Raw genomic sequence first — 17,540 nt, forward strand, 5'->3', positions numbered from 1 at the left:
AAAAGTTCATAATTTTTGCGCCTTCATTAGGGGCGGCAACGGCTGCCTCACACATGCTCCTTCTAATTGTCCTTACCACCAGCTGTTGTTTTTGTTGCCCCACAGCCACTCCACCCCCATCCAACCCCACCACACATGCCACCCAAAAAGAGCGCAGAGGTCAGGTGGGCGGGTCTGTTTTGGGGCCACAATTGTCCCCAGGAGATCAGGCCAGGAAACAAAAACTGTCGGATCCGCCTACCACTTCTTCTCCACAGCCAGCTGCTCCACTTGTACGGGAAATATGGCCGAAAAGACTTTTGTAGTCTTTCCGTTCCAAGGAAGCCAAGGAGGTAGCATCGTGGCTAAAATTTTTAGCCAACCCCGCCCTCAGGGCAGCCACACATGTTAATTGTTCTCCAGATTCAAGGAAAGGGTTATTTGCCATCCTGCCATACTGCCATCCTGCCACACCCTCGTCTTTATGCATTTATAATATTTTCAACTTGTTTTCAACTGGCTTTTGGCCTGGCTCTTGGATTTGGCCAACATTATCAACAGCAGTAGCAGCAGCAGCAGCCTTTTGCTGGAAAAATAATGAGGTTTCTTTTTCCAAAAAAACTTTCAATAGGATGGAGCTAAGAATGGGGAACAGTTGAGGGCGTTGGGATATTTTTATGGCCAAACAAAAGTTATTAGAACTTGGCCAAGTCAAAGAAATTGGGTCTCTTATTCTTAGAGACAAAAATATATAATATTTGGTAGGCTTTACGGATTAACTACTGAAATAAATAAGTCTTTAATTCCTCTGTCTCGTCCTTTTTCCGTTTCTTAACTCAAAAGTGGCTTACCCCCACAGAAGCCCTACACTTATCACTGAACTTACTATTTAGCATTCAAAACCTGTCTAAATTGTAAAGCCTAATTAAAAAAACTAAACAAACCCTTGAAATTGTATAATGGACAAGTTAACCAGTTGATTGGACGGCCACAACACCCTCACTTCCAAATGACAATTTTGTACAAATTCAGAGCAAATAGTCGTGTTGGAATTTAATATATATATATATACTAGAGCATATATGTGTAGGTCTGGTCGGTTGACCGTTTGTCTGGCTCGTGTGTGTTTACCTGGTGTATACCCGGCCAGAGTCCGGAGTCCTGGAGTCCGGTTGGCGTCCCTCCCCCGTCCGGATACACGATGTTGTGGCTGGGCAAGAGAGCTCCAAGTTGTGCAAACAATCATAAATAAAGCAAGCAATCAAACATACTGTTGTACTCTGATTACCCTAATTTGTATGCCACAATTTGACACATGACAATTGACACTTAGTTACAATGGTGGCAGTGGCAGTGGCAGTGTGGCAATGTGGGCAAGAGGCAGCATGGTCGTGTGGCAATGAGGCAAATGTGGAAATGTGGCAGCCCAAGCGTACATATTTGGCAATCGTTTATTTTAGAGCCAATTGAATTTTAAGTAGTCAACATGCATATGACATAAGTACGTAAAACAGAAGGGTTTCATGCACCATGTTGCATGTATGCCAGTGTGTGTTTGGTTGCACAAACAATTTACATCTCGATGCATGCATTGCATCGATAAAAATATACTGCCAACCAATCCACCTCCACCCACCCACCAAACGAATAGCCTTCCGTTTTTGGCCATAAATATGACAAGTTGAAGCCATTGAATAGTTTCATTTCAGCCCTTTTTTGTGAAGTGGAGTGGAGTGGAGAGGAGGGGGAAAATTAATTGGCCAAACTATTTGGCTTTAATGTCCTGTGCTCTGTGTCCTGTGTGTCCTGTATCGTGTCCTTCATTGGCTGGCAAGTGTCGTGCGAGTGTCATCGCAGATTAAAACCCACAAATTGATGGGCCTCTGTGCGTGGTTTTATTATTATGGCTCCTCGACATGCAAATCGATTAGAAATAGTCACCAACTTTAAATGAGTTTATTAAACAGCGAATTGATAGCGAATCCTCTTAGTTGCTGAATTAAAATCAACGCGACTACGATTTTGATTCTGAATCCGACTCCCGGGTGTCTCCGGGTCTGGGTTCCTGTTGCTTTTCCTGCTCTTCCTGCCGCACAGCCGGTACACGCCGGAGGGCACCAAAAAATCAACCGTCACATTGCACCACCCTGGAATATCCTGACAGCCTCCTAGCAGCCGCCGTCACCTACTACGCGATCCTCCTCCTCATGAGCCCATGAATAATTCCCACTTCAATTCCACTTTGTATATTTCATTTTTGCAGAAGGCAGTTTGGAGAAAAAAAAACAACATACATCACGGCATCACAGCGTCAGCGACAGACAACACACGAAGGACGAGCCGGCGAAAGGACGAAAAGTATTGGCTAACTGACTGACTAAAGGGATATTCGAGAATAAAACATTTCGAGGTAAAGTACTGGCGTAAACCTTATTAATTAATCACAATGCTGGCCGTTTTTTGCGGTTAATCCTTTGACATGTATCCTTTTACCAGGACTTAACCAGATTTTGCTAAAAAGTTTTGGTTTTTTTTTGCTTTTGTTTTTGGGTGAGAGGTATCCCACCGTCGAACAATCAATTTAGTTTGGGTTTTATTTTGGTTTTGTTTACGCCACCGCTGCTACTCTGCACTTAAATAAACTTTTGTGTCAAAATTTTATCAATTATTCAGTTAAAATGCATTGCAAATCCTGTTAAAACTCGGCGCCAGCAATAGCATTTTCATCCGAAGCTCAGAATCAACTGGCCATCACACAATAGCCAGCGAGGGGGATTTTTTTTTTCAAGGATGAGATGAGATGAGAGCGGGTCCTTGCGGGTGGGGGTAGAAACCATGTCACTGGCCACATATGGCCATTTGTCAATTGAATGATGGGAATATGAATTTATGGCATTAAAATCTTTTGGTTTTTCGGCCGTTTGGCCATTTGGACGCTGGAATGAAAGCGAAAATGAAACGAAAATGAAAAAGCTTCAACCGGAAAACAAAGAGCGAATCGCTGTCCGGCTGTCCGCCAGTCCCACTGTCCTCCTGTCCTGCTGTCCGTTTGTCCGCCTCTCCGTATGTATATATAGTTGGTGTGAAAGCGGACAAAAGCTGACTAGGATCAGAAGGCCCGGCAAAAGCGGATTATACGTATTTCGTAAAAACAAAAACCGGCAAAATGAACAAAAAAACCAGAGTCGTGTTTAAAAAAAGATGGCAAATAGTTGACGATATGGCCAAATGGCATTGTCGCATACAAGTCAACTGAAAACACACACGATTGTCACACACTGCCAGGATGTTTTCCTGAATGCCTCACTCACTCCATGATACAAAAAAAAAAAAGGACAAAAAAGGACATGCTATATGAGAGGTAAAGTGGAGAGCCATCATCATGTGGTATTAGGTTTCAATCGATTTATTGTTTAGACAACAAAAAATACTCCTAGAAGATCAACTATAACTTTTATATAGAGTCCTGGAAGTCCTTTATTTATATATCCCTGCTCCTGTTATTGTAAACTCTCCCTGAAAATCCAGAAATAGACACGCAGTCTGAGGGATTTGTGGGGAATCCAACCAACAGGCACTTGTCTAAGCGATTTTTGATTACACTTCCGACGGAAATTATCATATATCCTTCTGCTTGAATAATTTCCATGGAAATTCGCGACAAGGCGACGAGTTGGGCTCTGCATTTTCCCCCACCAGTTTCCTCCGCCATCAACAGATACACTTTCCCCTTACCAACTCCCATTTTCCAACACTGCAGCCGTCTGCAGTTGCAATCCATTTCAAAAAATCTATATAGACCCACGGAAAAAGGACGAAAAGGAAATGGCTGCGGGGGTGGTGGCTTAAGGACACCCACTCCCTTAATCGAGAAGCGAACGAAACCAGACACTAATTAAAGGCATTTGTTGTAGCAGTTTCATTCAATTAATTATTTCGGCTATCAACGCTGTCAATCTTTTTATCAAGAAATCTGCCAGCCAGCAGCCTGGGACTAGGACAGCGCCCAGGACCTGCCGGGGTCCTGTGAGAGTTTGGAGTTCTGGGCTGCACAACTTATTTGTTTTTGGCAGACAGGAGCAGTCTGAAGAAAGAGCACAGGGAATTAAATATATATTTTTATAAAATATTAAAGCTAACAGTATTTTTTTAGTGTTGCAAAGCTTAAAGTATTTAACAGTGTTGTAAAGAAAAGAATTTTTAGAGTTATTGTCAGGATTGCTTACTTATTCTATGAATAAGGATTTTAAATTCCTTATAAACTTGGTGTTTATTCTAAATATAAGTTTTCCTATTACAAAAATTTTAATTATTTAACCCCTAAATATTTCTCCAAGTGCATAAAACAGTAAAAGGCGGATAAAAGCCAAAAACTGGAGCGGTTTTAGCTGGCCAGAGAAAAACAATGCTTTGTCTTTACGCTTTGCAAACGCGTTGATTCCTCTCCTGGTCGCAGGAGTATTTAGTCCTTACGGCCTTCACACCCTGCCCCCTCCTATGTCCATCTCACGTTTCTACTGTCCCCCTTACCGCCCTGCCCCCATTTGAAGTCTCACCGTACGCCCATGTCCATCAGCCGTCAGCCTTTATCGCAGATTCTGCCTTGCAAATTGCCTTTTGTTGTTTGGCTCATTGGAGTAGTAGAATCCCTCGGCCGTCTTTAGCCACTTTTTCACTATTCGAGCCAAGGAATTGCTTTGCAAAGCAATGCGCTTTAAAGCCATGATTGCGTTATTAGCCAGAGCTCAGGATAATGGCCAAATGATGACTAGCAGCTGACCAAAAACCGAGACAAACTCACCTTTACGGACGAGGGGGCAGGTTAGTCAGCATCAATGTCGCTCTCCCCATTCCCCCATCACAAATGGCGTTTGGCTTCCTCAATGGGACAACCAGCCCCGCTCCACACAGGTCCTGTCGCCCTCTGCCACCCTCGTATCCCCCCCTTGGTTGTCACCCACAAACCCCAGCACAAAAGACAAACACACTTACACACCGGGTGCCACTGACCTTTTTATGCAAATATTTTCCAAGGCAATTCGATGGGCGTAAAAGGGGGTGTGGCAGGTGCACTGGGTGGCAGGTGTGGCAGGTCTGGGGTGGCAGGGCTTCGGGGGCGTGGCCCAAGGAAGCACATGAGCGTTGACTGTTGCCTTTTGGTTTTGGTTTTTCCTTTTGTTGCCTCTGCCGGTCCACGTTTGGGCCTATCTCTATGCCAATCTTTATCTGGCCATGTCCATGGAATTCCTGCCAAATCATATACCAGGACTATGGGAGGAATATGTAGTTTTTGGTGGTAAAAATTTATATAATTTTTAAATAAGTTTGCCCTAAAAAGTAGGCAAAAGATATGATTATTTCTTGAAAGCAATGAAGTTTATTTTCTTATTTTAATAAATCTTTTCATAGACCCCTTTCAATTGTCCTTAGTTAGAAACCCCCTAAGTTATTCAAATTTTGTGGCTTATTCCAAAAAAACAATCCAAAAATCCTATTTAAAGCCGAAAACCAACAGAAACCCTTCAAAAAGTAGATACAAAATAGGCCTCATCCCTCTAATGATATTCAAAACTTAAAGCCATGATCGCCAGTCGATTATCCTTGACAGTAAATAACGACGATCCTGCTTGACGAGACAGGTAGCACCTTGGCGGAGAATCAGGAGCAGTAACAGGAATTAGGAGCAGCAAGGCAGTGAGTGAGTGACGCCATTGCAATCTAGATTTGAGATGGGAATCGTAAAACCGGAAATAAAACAGGAAAATTAAAAACGTACAAAAGGTGCAGGCACGGCAGGGTGCGCAAACAGAGAGGGGAAAATGGCACACGGATAGATATATACATATATAGACATAGAGGTGGAGGAGGGCTTTGGATGCGGATTCTAAGAGCCAACATTCAACATTTAGTTCACCGCCAGCTAGGCAGTTAGCAAACACACAAAGGTACAAAACACAAAAAAACAGACAGCAGAGGAGAAAGGAAAGGAAAAAAATATTCAACTCCGAGGGCAATATGTAAAATGAAAATTGCAAAGCGGCCATGGTTCGGCCATCCAAGTCCGCAGGGTTCGGCCATCGACTCATTAAAGCTCACTCACCCATCTATCTCTCCAAGGTATTCCTTTAAAATATTATATTATGTTTAGGGAGACAAACGTGATAACCTGCTTTATTATAAAAAAGTTTCAAATCCCACATCATTTGATTGATACATGGGTCTAAATAAAGGATGTGTGTATGTTGTGATAAGGACTCTGAAGAGAGTCCTTCTCGACTATAGATACCTGGTACTTTTAGGTTAAAAGAGACTATTTCTATTTCTACTACTACTGTTTTTAACCCAGTTATCTTATACAAACCTGTACCTAATCCATTCTCCGAGATTTATTTCCCTTTTCCAATATATTCTATCCAATATAATCCAATCCCTAGAATCCAATATACCCTATTGTTTTCTCAAAAGTACCGGGTATGTAGAAACGGGAAAGGACCGAAGGCAAAAATGGCACAATATTTCCAAAGAGGGGCAGACAGAGAGAAGGCGAAAACAATTACTTAAAGCAATTCTTCCGAACCATTTGTACGAAATCCGCAAATTAAGGCACTTGCTCCCGTAGACAGTCGAAATCGAAAGGAGCTGTGGGGGTGTGTGTGTGTGTGTGTGCCGGGTGTCATGACAGCTGTCGAATGTCCTGGCCCAGCTCCTGCTCCAGCTTTGGCTTTGTGCTTGAATGGGCGGGCTATCCTGGCTGGCTAAAAGCCGTTAAATCGCGGTGCAGGAGCCACAAAGCCAATGCCGAAAGTAAAATCAAAGTCAATAACATAGAAGAGGCGCCCCAACACAGCACTGGAATGATGAAAATCCAGTCGAGGAAAAACAGCAATCAAATGCAATAAAAGTCACAGGCAAAATACGGGCAAAAAATTGAATAGAAAAAGGGAGGATAAGTCCCAAGGACTTGAAATCTATTACGATACTATGAAAATGCCAAAGGATATCTGGGCAACAAGTGGCGGATGAATGCAAAGCAATAATTAAATTATTAAAGGATTTATTTCTGGAAGTCTCATTGTTAAAGTTTTCTATATAATTTCAAGTTGTTGCCTCTTTTTTTGGCTGGTAACTTTGGAAAAAAGATTTGTCATTAGGCAGCCGTTAGCTGGAAGCCAATTGAGCCATATCGAATCAATTCCCGAAAGGTTGAATGCCTTTCAAAGTCTATAAACAGTTAAATCTGGCCAGGTTTCCGCTCAATTACCTGTCGCAGGTCCTGGAATGCAAAAGTTGTGCCTCATGTTCCCCATTGTTACCAACGATTCCGATCACTACCCTTTTTTTTTTTGTAGCTACTACTTGGAAAAGTTTTTCCCTTAACGCCTCCCTCGGAATGGGAAAATGACGGAAAAGTGTCGGCTGTTTTGTCCACAAAAAAATAAAGAGGGAGGAAGGATGTGGCGGAAAAGCCACACACATTGACGATTGCGGTGGAACTGCTTTTAAAGATGTCATCTAGGAGAGGTCCTTCCGCCTGCCAGGCTCTCGTTGTGCTCATTTATTTATGACAATTTATGCGTCGCCGAAAAGAAAACATCGCCGAAGCGCAGAAGACAAGAAAGGCGGCAAGAATCTTTATTCATTGATTATTTAACGACTTCTTAAGTGGTTTCTTAAGTACACAAAAAACTCACCGCTTATGTGCGATTAAGCCAAAGTAGAAGACTCAACTCCATCTATGTGTGTGTTTGTAAGGGTATGAGTGTGTGTGTGTGTGTGTGGCACAAAGGATATGGCAAAGTCAAAGTGAATTGATGAAGCGCCATGGCAAACTTTCACCGCTTTGGACCCTGGACATTTGCAAACTAAATCGTAGGAGGCAAATAATGGCCCAAAAACTTGCCCCTTCTATACGCATTTCCATGCAAACTACCACACAAACACAAAAACTGGCTAAAATAAAATCAAGATAAAAAAATAATAAAAGAAACGGAAGGCGGAAAAAGGTCAAAGCAACTAAGACGGATAAACTGGCATGCTTAAGTTGCTCAAATAGCATACTGCCAAACTTTTCCCCCCAGAACCGCCGCATAAAGTTTCCCAAGTCTTATTTTTTGCATTTGTTGGACCGTGTCCTTTCTGCACGGAGTCATGTCCTTACGTCATCACGATAACCGATCGAACTGGTCAAAATATCAGACGATCGACCAACCAAGGATTGCAGGACATTTCCCTCCATTCCGATAGGCATAGCTCTGCCAACATACATCCGATGTGGAAATAAGATGCAGTTTTGTAATCAGGGAACTAATGCTGCACAGCATTTACCGCACAGCATTTACTTCACTGCATAGATCGTACAGCATAGATCGTACAGCATATACCGCACAGCATTTACCGCACAGCATTTACCGCACAGCATTTACCGCACAGCATTTACCGCACAACATTTACCGCACAGCATTTACCGCACAGCATATACAGCACAGCATTTACCGCACAGCATATACCGCACAGCATAGATCGTATAGCATAGATCGTATAGCATAGATCGTGCAGCATTTACCGCACAGCATTTACCGCACAGCATATACCGCACAGCATAGATCGTATAGTATAGATCGTTTAGCATAGATCGTGCGGCATTTACCGCACAGCATTTACCGCACAGCATATACCGCACAGCATATACCGCACAGCATTTACCGCACAGCATTTACCGCACAGCATTTACCGCACAGCATTTACCGCACAGCATTTACCGCACAGCATTTACCGCACAGCATTTACCGCACAGCATTTACCGCACAGCATATACCGCACAGCATAGATCGTATAGCATAGATCGTGCAGCATTTACTGCACAGCATTTACCGCACAGCATTTACCGCACAGCATTTACCACACAGCATTTACCGCACAGCATAGATCGTATGGTATAGATCGTACAGCATAGATCGTACAGCATTTACCGCACAGCATTTACCGCACAACATTTACCGCACAGTGGAAAATCCCTTGAAAAATCGCGATTTCTGGATGTTTTCAAAATTTGCACACTTCTGTCCCTTCCGTAAGGCATAGCTCTGGCAATTTATTTCCGATCTGGAAATAAGATGCAGTTTTGTAATCAGGGAACTAATTGCCATTATTCCTCATTTAAATTATTGATTAAAAGCCGTTTTAAAAATTTTCGATTTTTTCCAAGGGGTACCCCTTGGAAAATCGCGATTTCTGGATGTTTTCAAAATTTGGACACTTCTGTCCCTTCCGTAAGGCATAGCTCTGGCAATTTATTTCCGATCTGGAAATAAGATGCAGTTTTGTAATCAGGGAACTAATTGCCATTATTCCTCATTTAAATTATTGCTTAAAAGCCGTTTTCAAAATTTTCGATTTTTTCCAAGGGGTACCCCTTGGAAAATCGCGATTTCTGGAAGTTTTCAAAATTTGGACACTTCTGTCTCTTCCGAAAGGCATAGCTCTGGCAATTTACTTAAAAAACCGGAAGGCTATTTGTAATAATATAGCCTATAGATTAAAAAAGGCTTTTAAGCAATATTTTAAATTAGGAAAAAGGGTATTTGGTGCATCTGGTATCTTTTATCTGAATCATGTGGAGGAGTGTCGCTTTAGTTTTGCAAAGAGTTTTAACCTTTTCTGAGAAAGTCCAGTAATTTTTTGATTGCACTCACTTATAGCTGCCATCGGTGCTGCCATTTGTGGCTAAGGGACTGTGAAAGCCAAACAATAATTGAAATTCTGGGAAAATATACAAATTAAATTAGGTGCCAACTTCGAAACCCAAAATCCGTTTGGCGACACTGCTAATTGTGCGCATTAAGTGAAGACTCCGGCGACTCTTTCTATATTTTTTTTTGTCATGAATTGCTGCTGATGATGATGGGGGAGCCCTCTTATTTTTTTGGGTGGTTTTGAGGATGGTTAGCTGGGTGCTGTGGTGGGTGGTAGGTGGTAGGTGGTGTCATGGGTCTTTTGGTTGTTTTGGGTGGCGACAAACAGCGAAGCGTTGAAATAGAACTTCCGGCGGCAACGGAATGAAGAAAAAAAAAGACAAACTCTCTAACGAAAATCCCAACGTAATACAATATTCATTTTTCTGGTCACGTACGTAAAGTAAATCAATTAAGTTGTCATAAATTGTACCACTGCAGCCAGCGAGGACAACGACTACGACAGTTCCCAGTACCCAGTGTCAGGACAAGTACCACCTCTTACCCTCCGGGTCCCCACTTTGGGATGTCTGGAGAGTCTGAGGCTGCTTTTTGTGTCGCCCCCAGAGGCAAGACTCTTATTTGATTTGCGTTTCTGTTTGTGCAGCAAATTGAGCGGCATTTGCTTTTTTGCGTTTTGCAAAGTGTCTCATTTAATCTTCAAATACACCATAAATTTATATATCATTTTTTTACATAGAGCAATGAACCAACGAACCAGAAACCGCCGGATTCTTATACACTTTTTTTCTTTATTGGCAACAACCACTCTCATAAAACAATAATTCAAAGTAAATAAATTGCAGCGACTGTGGCGCGAAAGCTTTTAAGCTAAAGGCGAATATTTATTTAATAGAAAACTCTTGGCTAAAATCTTTAATTTCCATGCAGTAGATATATATATATGTGTATTTCTGGCCCGCTCAATAGCCAGTTTAATATGAAGGTATAAATTTGAAAGACTTGCTCCCCCTTCCCAGAGTCCGGGGGAGACAAACAATTTACGATGACACATTGTCATCGTATTTTTCCCAGCACCGAGCTGGATTCCAAGTAACCTACCAATTCGCTGTTGTCTGAGCCACAAGCCATCCCCTTTTTAGCCCCCCCTTTTTAACCAGCAGCCGGCAACCGGCAGCCTCTGGCAGTTCCAGTTCTCCATTCTTGGCCGCAGACTTGCCGCACTTTAGTTAAGCTCAAAATGATTGCGTATAATTTGGGCAGCATTTAGTGGTGGGGGTGGTCCTGGGGCATGACAAAGCCAAAAATTGGTAGCTGGAGGGTTGCCTGAAAGGTTAAGATCCTTCTGGCAGGAAGAAGCCACTTGCGGCCGCAACGGGATTTCTCCTTCATTTCAACAAGGATTATTTACTTTCCCCTCCCCACTTAAACATCCTAGCAGCCATCCTAGCCATCATAGCCATCTTACCCGGCTAGAAAAGATTCAATAACAATTTTGAAATGAGCGTCATTTCGTCGAGTCTAAGCCCTGAAATAATGTGGCATAAAGTGCTTGGCCTGTTAAATGGTCAGAACTAACTAAATTAAGAAGATTTCGGCTGGGAGGACTTTCTCATCATATATTGACACGTATCCTGAACTCTGTTGCCCCACAGCCATCCCCTTTTTTTGCACAGCACCAACCAAAAGCCCGACACACTTATCAATTAAAAGCTCTGCAATGAAGCCGCCGATAAACCGCTGTCAGTTGAGCTCTGCCCTCAGTTAATGGCATTTTATCAAGTCGTTTTCGGGTTTTGTGTGCAATTTTAATTAAAGTTGATTAAATGCCCGACTGATGTCCTGACTGTTCTGGCTGTCCTCAGGTTGTATGTACAGTAGGGAGCAAAATTGAGTACATGTTGAAAATTTGATGTTTAGGTGCTCATAACACATAAACGCGAAAGTAAATGGTAACACCTTTTTTTTCTAAGATTATATATCTTATTCATAACAAAATGGCATATTTATTTTAACCATTAAAGAAGCCGTTTACTAGATATAAATTAAAATCAGTAGCAACATGCAATATACTCAGACTAAGATGATATGACACAAAAAGGAAACAAGATATTTTTAATACTTGGTCCAAAGACCCTGGTTTTTAATGACATTGTTTAGTCTCCTTGGCATGCTCTCTATCAGATTTTGGATAATTTCTTTTGGAATTTTTTTCCATTCGTTTTCTATACGCCTCCAAAGCTCGTCCAGATTGCTAGGGGCTGCCTCATATCGTCCTAGCCGTCGCTTCACAATTGCCCACAAGTTTTCTATTGGATTGAGGTCGGGACTTTGAGCAGGCCAATCCATAAGTGTAAAAACTTGATTTTTCAGCCAACCTTTAACGATTTTGGCAGTATGTTTCGGGTCATTGTCATGTTGAAAAATTAATTCCTGTTCGGGATAGGCGCATTTTTCTATGAAATCGGGTAGATTGTTTTTCAGGATTTCTAGGTAGTCTTCTTTATGCATTATGCCATCGATCTTGATAAGTTTCCCTGTGTTCCACCATGTAAAACACCCCCAAACCATAACATTTCCCCCACCATGCTTCACACTTTCCCTGATATGGGTTCTATTTAGCTTTTCCCCAGGTCTGCGCCAGCAATACTGCTTTCCATCCGATTGCATTCGATTAAATTTTGATTCGTCGGACCATATCACACGTTTCCACTGTTCTGTGGTCCAATTTTTATGATCTCGTGCAAATTTGAGGCGAGCCCTAGCATTCTTTTTGGAAATAGATGGTTTATTTTTTTTCACGGCTGCCTTATACCCTATTTTTTTTAAAGCCCTTCTGGCTGTCCATCGACTGACATTTTTTTGGATTTCCGTCGAAGCCTCTTTCGGGGTTAAATTTCTATTTTTCCTCATTCTTTGCATCATGAGCCTAGCATCAGAGTCCTTTAAAAGGCGAGGGCGACCACTTAAATTTTTTGACTTCACATTTTTCCTTTTTTGGACTCTGACCACCACTGATTGGCTTATGTTAAGTTTTTTTCCAATGGCACGCGTTGAGAAACCTTGATTTGTTAAAGAAACAATGCTGTTCTCTTGATCTGACGATGTTTTTTTCATTTTATCACAAAAACAAAAAGAAAATTTTAGATCAATGAAGAAACTTTCTTTGACGTGTCGCTCTCTGAGTTATGATGGTGAAAGGTGACTTATTATTACAGGGGTTTCTTTAATAAAAGCAACAATACAGTTCGAATCACGACAGGTTCTAAACTGAGTATATGCATGTTGCTACTGATTTTAATTTATATCTAGTAAACGGCTTCTTTAATGGTTAAAATAAATATGCCATTTTGTTATGAATAAGATATATAATCTTAGAAAAAAAAGGTGTTACCATTTACTTTCGCGTTTATGTGTTATGAGCACCTAAACATCAAATTTTCAACATGTACTCAATTTTGCTCCCTACTGTATGTATGTCCTAAAGGTACATGCTACAAACATGCATTATGACCCGATGTCAGGCAATGTTTAACGCCCAGCCCCCAAAAAGCCTGGCAATAGATAGGACTATCCCTCCAGGAAATTAAACTTCACGAGTTTAAAACGCACACATCCAGATCCAGATTGGATGGCCGAAGTGATATCATCGCATTGACCTGGTCAGGAATCATCGTGTAATTGTTGAGAATATTTAGGAAATTAGCTTTCATTTCATGGCTAATGAAATTGGTAACAATTTGTAGTACCCATTGCTTGTAAAGGAGTATCCTGTTGGCCCTTTTAAGTTACCTATACATAGTAGCTTAGACTCCCTACTATTGCTTAGTTTTCTCATCAATTTCTTGATAATTTTTTGCCCGATTCGCATGCAAAAATCTAATAATTCTCTGGCAACTGTCACTCCATTAGCGCCAAATCCGGGCCAACAAAAAGGGCAGAGGGCAGGTCAGTATTTCGAAGGGGTTAACCATTTTTTTCTGATGTGGCGCCGTGAGGGGAAAAGGTCAAATGTGTAGGCATGCGTCTATCCGGCTGGAACTCCGGGTGTTGGGAGGGCATCGATCTTTCAATGTCTCACTGCCTCTGTCTGGGACTCTGACTACGATTCGTTTACTATTTCGAGGTTTGGCGATTTATTTTGCACAAGTTTTAATTTCCGGCAAATTTCCTAGTACAATTTCCCTTCTCAGAGCTGCCATTGCGCTTTCCCAGCTGCACTCCCTACTCCGGACACTACTCCTGACACTCCGGCACTCTCCACTCCGGAGTTTGAAGTCCTTTCCACTGCCACTCCCACTTATAAATTACCGCCCCCATCGGTAATGGTGTGGGCTGGTGCGTGTGTGTGTGTTTTGAGAGTTAAAGAATTTCCTTGGCCGGGTCAAAATACTCATAAATTTTCCATTTGTTCCCATTTAATGTAAATTAGGCAAAAGCCACTTGGCCACTCTCCACGTGCATTTTTCCACCTGCCAAATGCGAAGGATATTCATTTGCTGCCAAGGAACATGTCCTTCCGGCCAAAAATACACATAGTCTTGATATTTGACTGAAGCAGCAGCTGATGCTACACTTGGAAGTATTTCTTAATATTTTTTATTTATTAAAACAGGGTATTAAATAATTTTAAAAAGAGTAGTGGTAAGTGGTAAGAAAATTACAGTTTTTGGACACTTTTTAAAGGCCAAAATGAAAGCTAAGAATAATTTTTGAATAACAATATAAAATATTTTAGATTGCTTTGATTTATTATGATGTTTTGGAATAAAGTAATAATTTTTTGAAACCTTTTTCCGAGGGTCCTGTTACCAGCTTGTGTTTGTTACTAGTACTTGGCTGAAAGCCACTCATTGAATCAAATTTAACTTATATTCTCTATGAACTATAGAGTAATTTAAAATTTATTTAAAAATCCCTCCAAGCAACCCACCTTTTAAACAATTTTTTCAATCAAAAAGCAATACAAAAATAAAAATGTATTTAACCCCTTTATTTTGGCGAAATAGTTTGACGTCTGGCACTGTTTTTAGCTGACCTCCTGCTGTTACCAACTAAACTCTAAACTGGCAACAAAGAAAGGCCAAAAAAAAGTGGCAAAAAATCAGTGGCAATCATAGGCAATAAAGATTTTACAATTCGGGTGGGCGGAGGATGGGAGGAGGGCGTCCAAAGTCGCGTTTTCAATCTGAAACACGACTTTCTACTTTCTCCAACCCCTTACTTACTATTTTTTGTTATTTTCCTTTTTTTTTTTTGGTAGCTACAGCGGTTTGCCAGCTACAGACATTTTGTCCCAGGACTCTCGCAGTTAAAATGAAAATGCCGATGCCGATGCCGATGCCGTTTTGGCGATTCTGATGCCGATTTTGATGCCAATGGCGAGATGCCGCTAAGCCAACAAAACTGGCAACTTGATCTGGCTAAAAACAGTTTGATTTCTCTCACACATCCATAGTGGCCAACAGGCGGATGCGGATGCGGATAGAGTGCTGCAGATGCGGATGCGAATGCGAATGCGAATACGAATGTGAGTGCTAAAAACAAAACGGTGCGGAAACGAATCGAAAAATGTATCAAAAGAAAAACGAGGGGGGAAAGAAAAACAATTGGCATTCAATTGACGGCAATCATAGGCAGGCCGTGATTTTTTCACCACACCCTCCCGGACCAATCCGGGCCATTCCCCGCCATTCTTCGACAAATTGAAGCTGCAGTTTTACACACAGGGCTCCTGGGTTCCTGCGACTCCTGCCGGGATCAGCGAACTGAAATCCTATTAGGACTCATGCGTCCAAACGCATCCTGGCATCCTGGCCAGCCGCCCTGTGTGAGCACTTTTTTTTTATCTCGCCTTTAAGTGCTGCAACTCGCCAGAGACTTCAATTAAATTTTATATTTCCTTTTGAAATATAATTGCCTGGAATATGTCGCGATAACGGAGACAAAGTAGTCTTTAGTGCACTGCAAAAAAATATTTGTACGCCTCATTAAAAATGGGGAAAGTCTTCTGGTTTTCTAACAAGGTGAAACATTTTACATTTAGGCCCCAAAAAACCTCTAAAAATGTCAAGAGCAAAACCTAATTTTTTTAAGGATAATTCCTAATTTTTTATTATGTAATTTGGCCTAGAAAAAAAGGACCAACAGGAACAGGAGGCCAAATGGCAAAGTTTCACTTCCGTTTCGTACAATTAAACTTATTTAAGTTGCCTTTATTTTGCAGTTCCCAGGCCTGTCCGCCTGCAACTGCCCCACCGACTGCCCCACCGACTGCTTGTTATTTAGTGGACTTCCGGATCCTGCAGGATCTCTGGCAGGACGAGGGGCAGAGGCGACAAAAAGGGTGTTTGACGCGGTTTTTCGGGGGTCTGTGCGCGCCTCTTCCAATGGCAAGTATATCTTATTATTATCAGTAGTTGCCACGCAGTGTGGCAAAACATTGCACAAAAACCAGAGAGGGGGCAGGGTTGGGGAGTCCTGTATACTTACAACTTACTATATAGTATGCCTGCCCGGACAGCAACAGCAGCCGATAACTTTGGCCATAATTCATCAGTGGTGCGCGCTGCAAAGTCCTTTCAACTGCTCCTCAGTTGCCAAATATGGTTTTTGTGCCTCGCCCAGCAACTACTATAGTATACATTTGGGGGCAAAGGAATCGGAGGAAGTCGAAGGAGTCCCGGTCTTTATAAGTTTATATTTCTGTCTTTTCCGTGTCTAAATATGATACATACCCCTGCCACAAGTTGCAACTTGCCAGTTACCAGTTGCCAGTTGCAGCCTACTGCATTTTCTAGCAAACTGCCTGACAGGCCATTCTCCTCCCAAAAAAGGCTGATATTCCCTATATATATATATGTGTATATATATAGTAACTGCCCCGTTCCCGGCTCTGATATTCCTCTGTTCTAGTTGACTGCCACCGTTCAGCTTGTTTCAATTTTTCTAGCAAAGTTGATGCCGGGAAACAGATTGTTTGCTGCAAACAAGGGCGGGCAGGAAAAAGTGCCGGCGCTGCAAATTTTCCTTAACAGTTTGAACTTCTTACCAGCCAGCCAGGACCCTCTAGTCCTTTTTCCAGTCCGGGTGCATCCGTTTTGTTCCTTGGGAGCCAGGACTCCCAGCTCCTCCCAGCCTTGGGATCCTAGTGGGCTTGCACTCTTATCTGCTGATGGTGTAAATTTCTTAAAGTTACCAACTTACTACCCATTGTTGCCACTGCTGCTGATGTTTTGGGCGTCAATTTTTACTCCTTTTTTTCTGTTGTCTTGGGATGCTCTCTCTGAGGGTATAGTGGTTATAACAAGGAGTTTATAAATGTAAGATCTATCTTTGTTATAGCACTACTAAGTTATCTTCACAAGTCTTTCATTTTAATTTATAAATATATTTCAATTTATTCTCCTAGAGTATTTAAAATGATGTTTTATAAAATGCCTTAACCTCTTATTCATATTCCTCCTGGCTGCAGTCATCGATTGTGGTGTTGTGTCGGCCGTTTTGTTGTTTTCTGTTTAACATTTTGTGGCAGCATTTTTGAGTATTATCCTTGGTGGGTGAACAGAGTCCTTAACCACCCTGTGGTGGCTGCCCGCCTGTCTGTCTGTCTGGGTGCTGGTATAAATAATATTGCCGCTAAATTAGTTAATAAATCATTGGGAAGTGCTTCGAAGGCGTTGACTCGGCCAGGAGCAGGAGCAGGATATCCGTTTTCCCCCCGTTTACCCAAAAGCCCCGAAAATCGAAACCAAAGTCGTTGGTCCGTTCGTCTCTGAATTACATATGCATAGCCACATGGCCGAGTGAATGATTGAGTGAATGATTGAGTGAACGAGTGACTGCAGGACTGGACAGCAAATATATGTA

The sequence above is a fragment of the Drosophila ananassae genome, chromosome XL (genome assembly GCF_017639315.1).
Source record: "Drosophila ananassae strain 14024-0371.13 chromosome XL, ASM1763931v2, whole genome shotgun sequence".
In the NCBI taxonomy this organism is placed as follows: domain Eukaryota; kingdom Metazoa; phylum Arthropoda; class Insecta; order Diptera; family Drosophilidae; genus Drosophila; species Drosophila ananassae.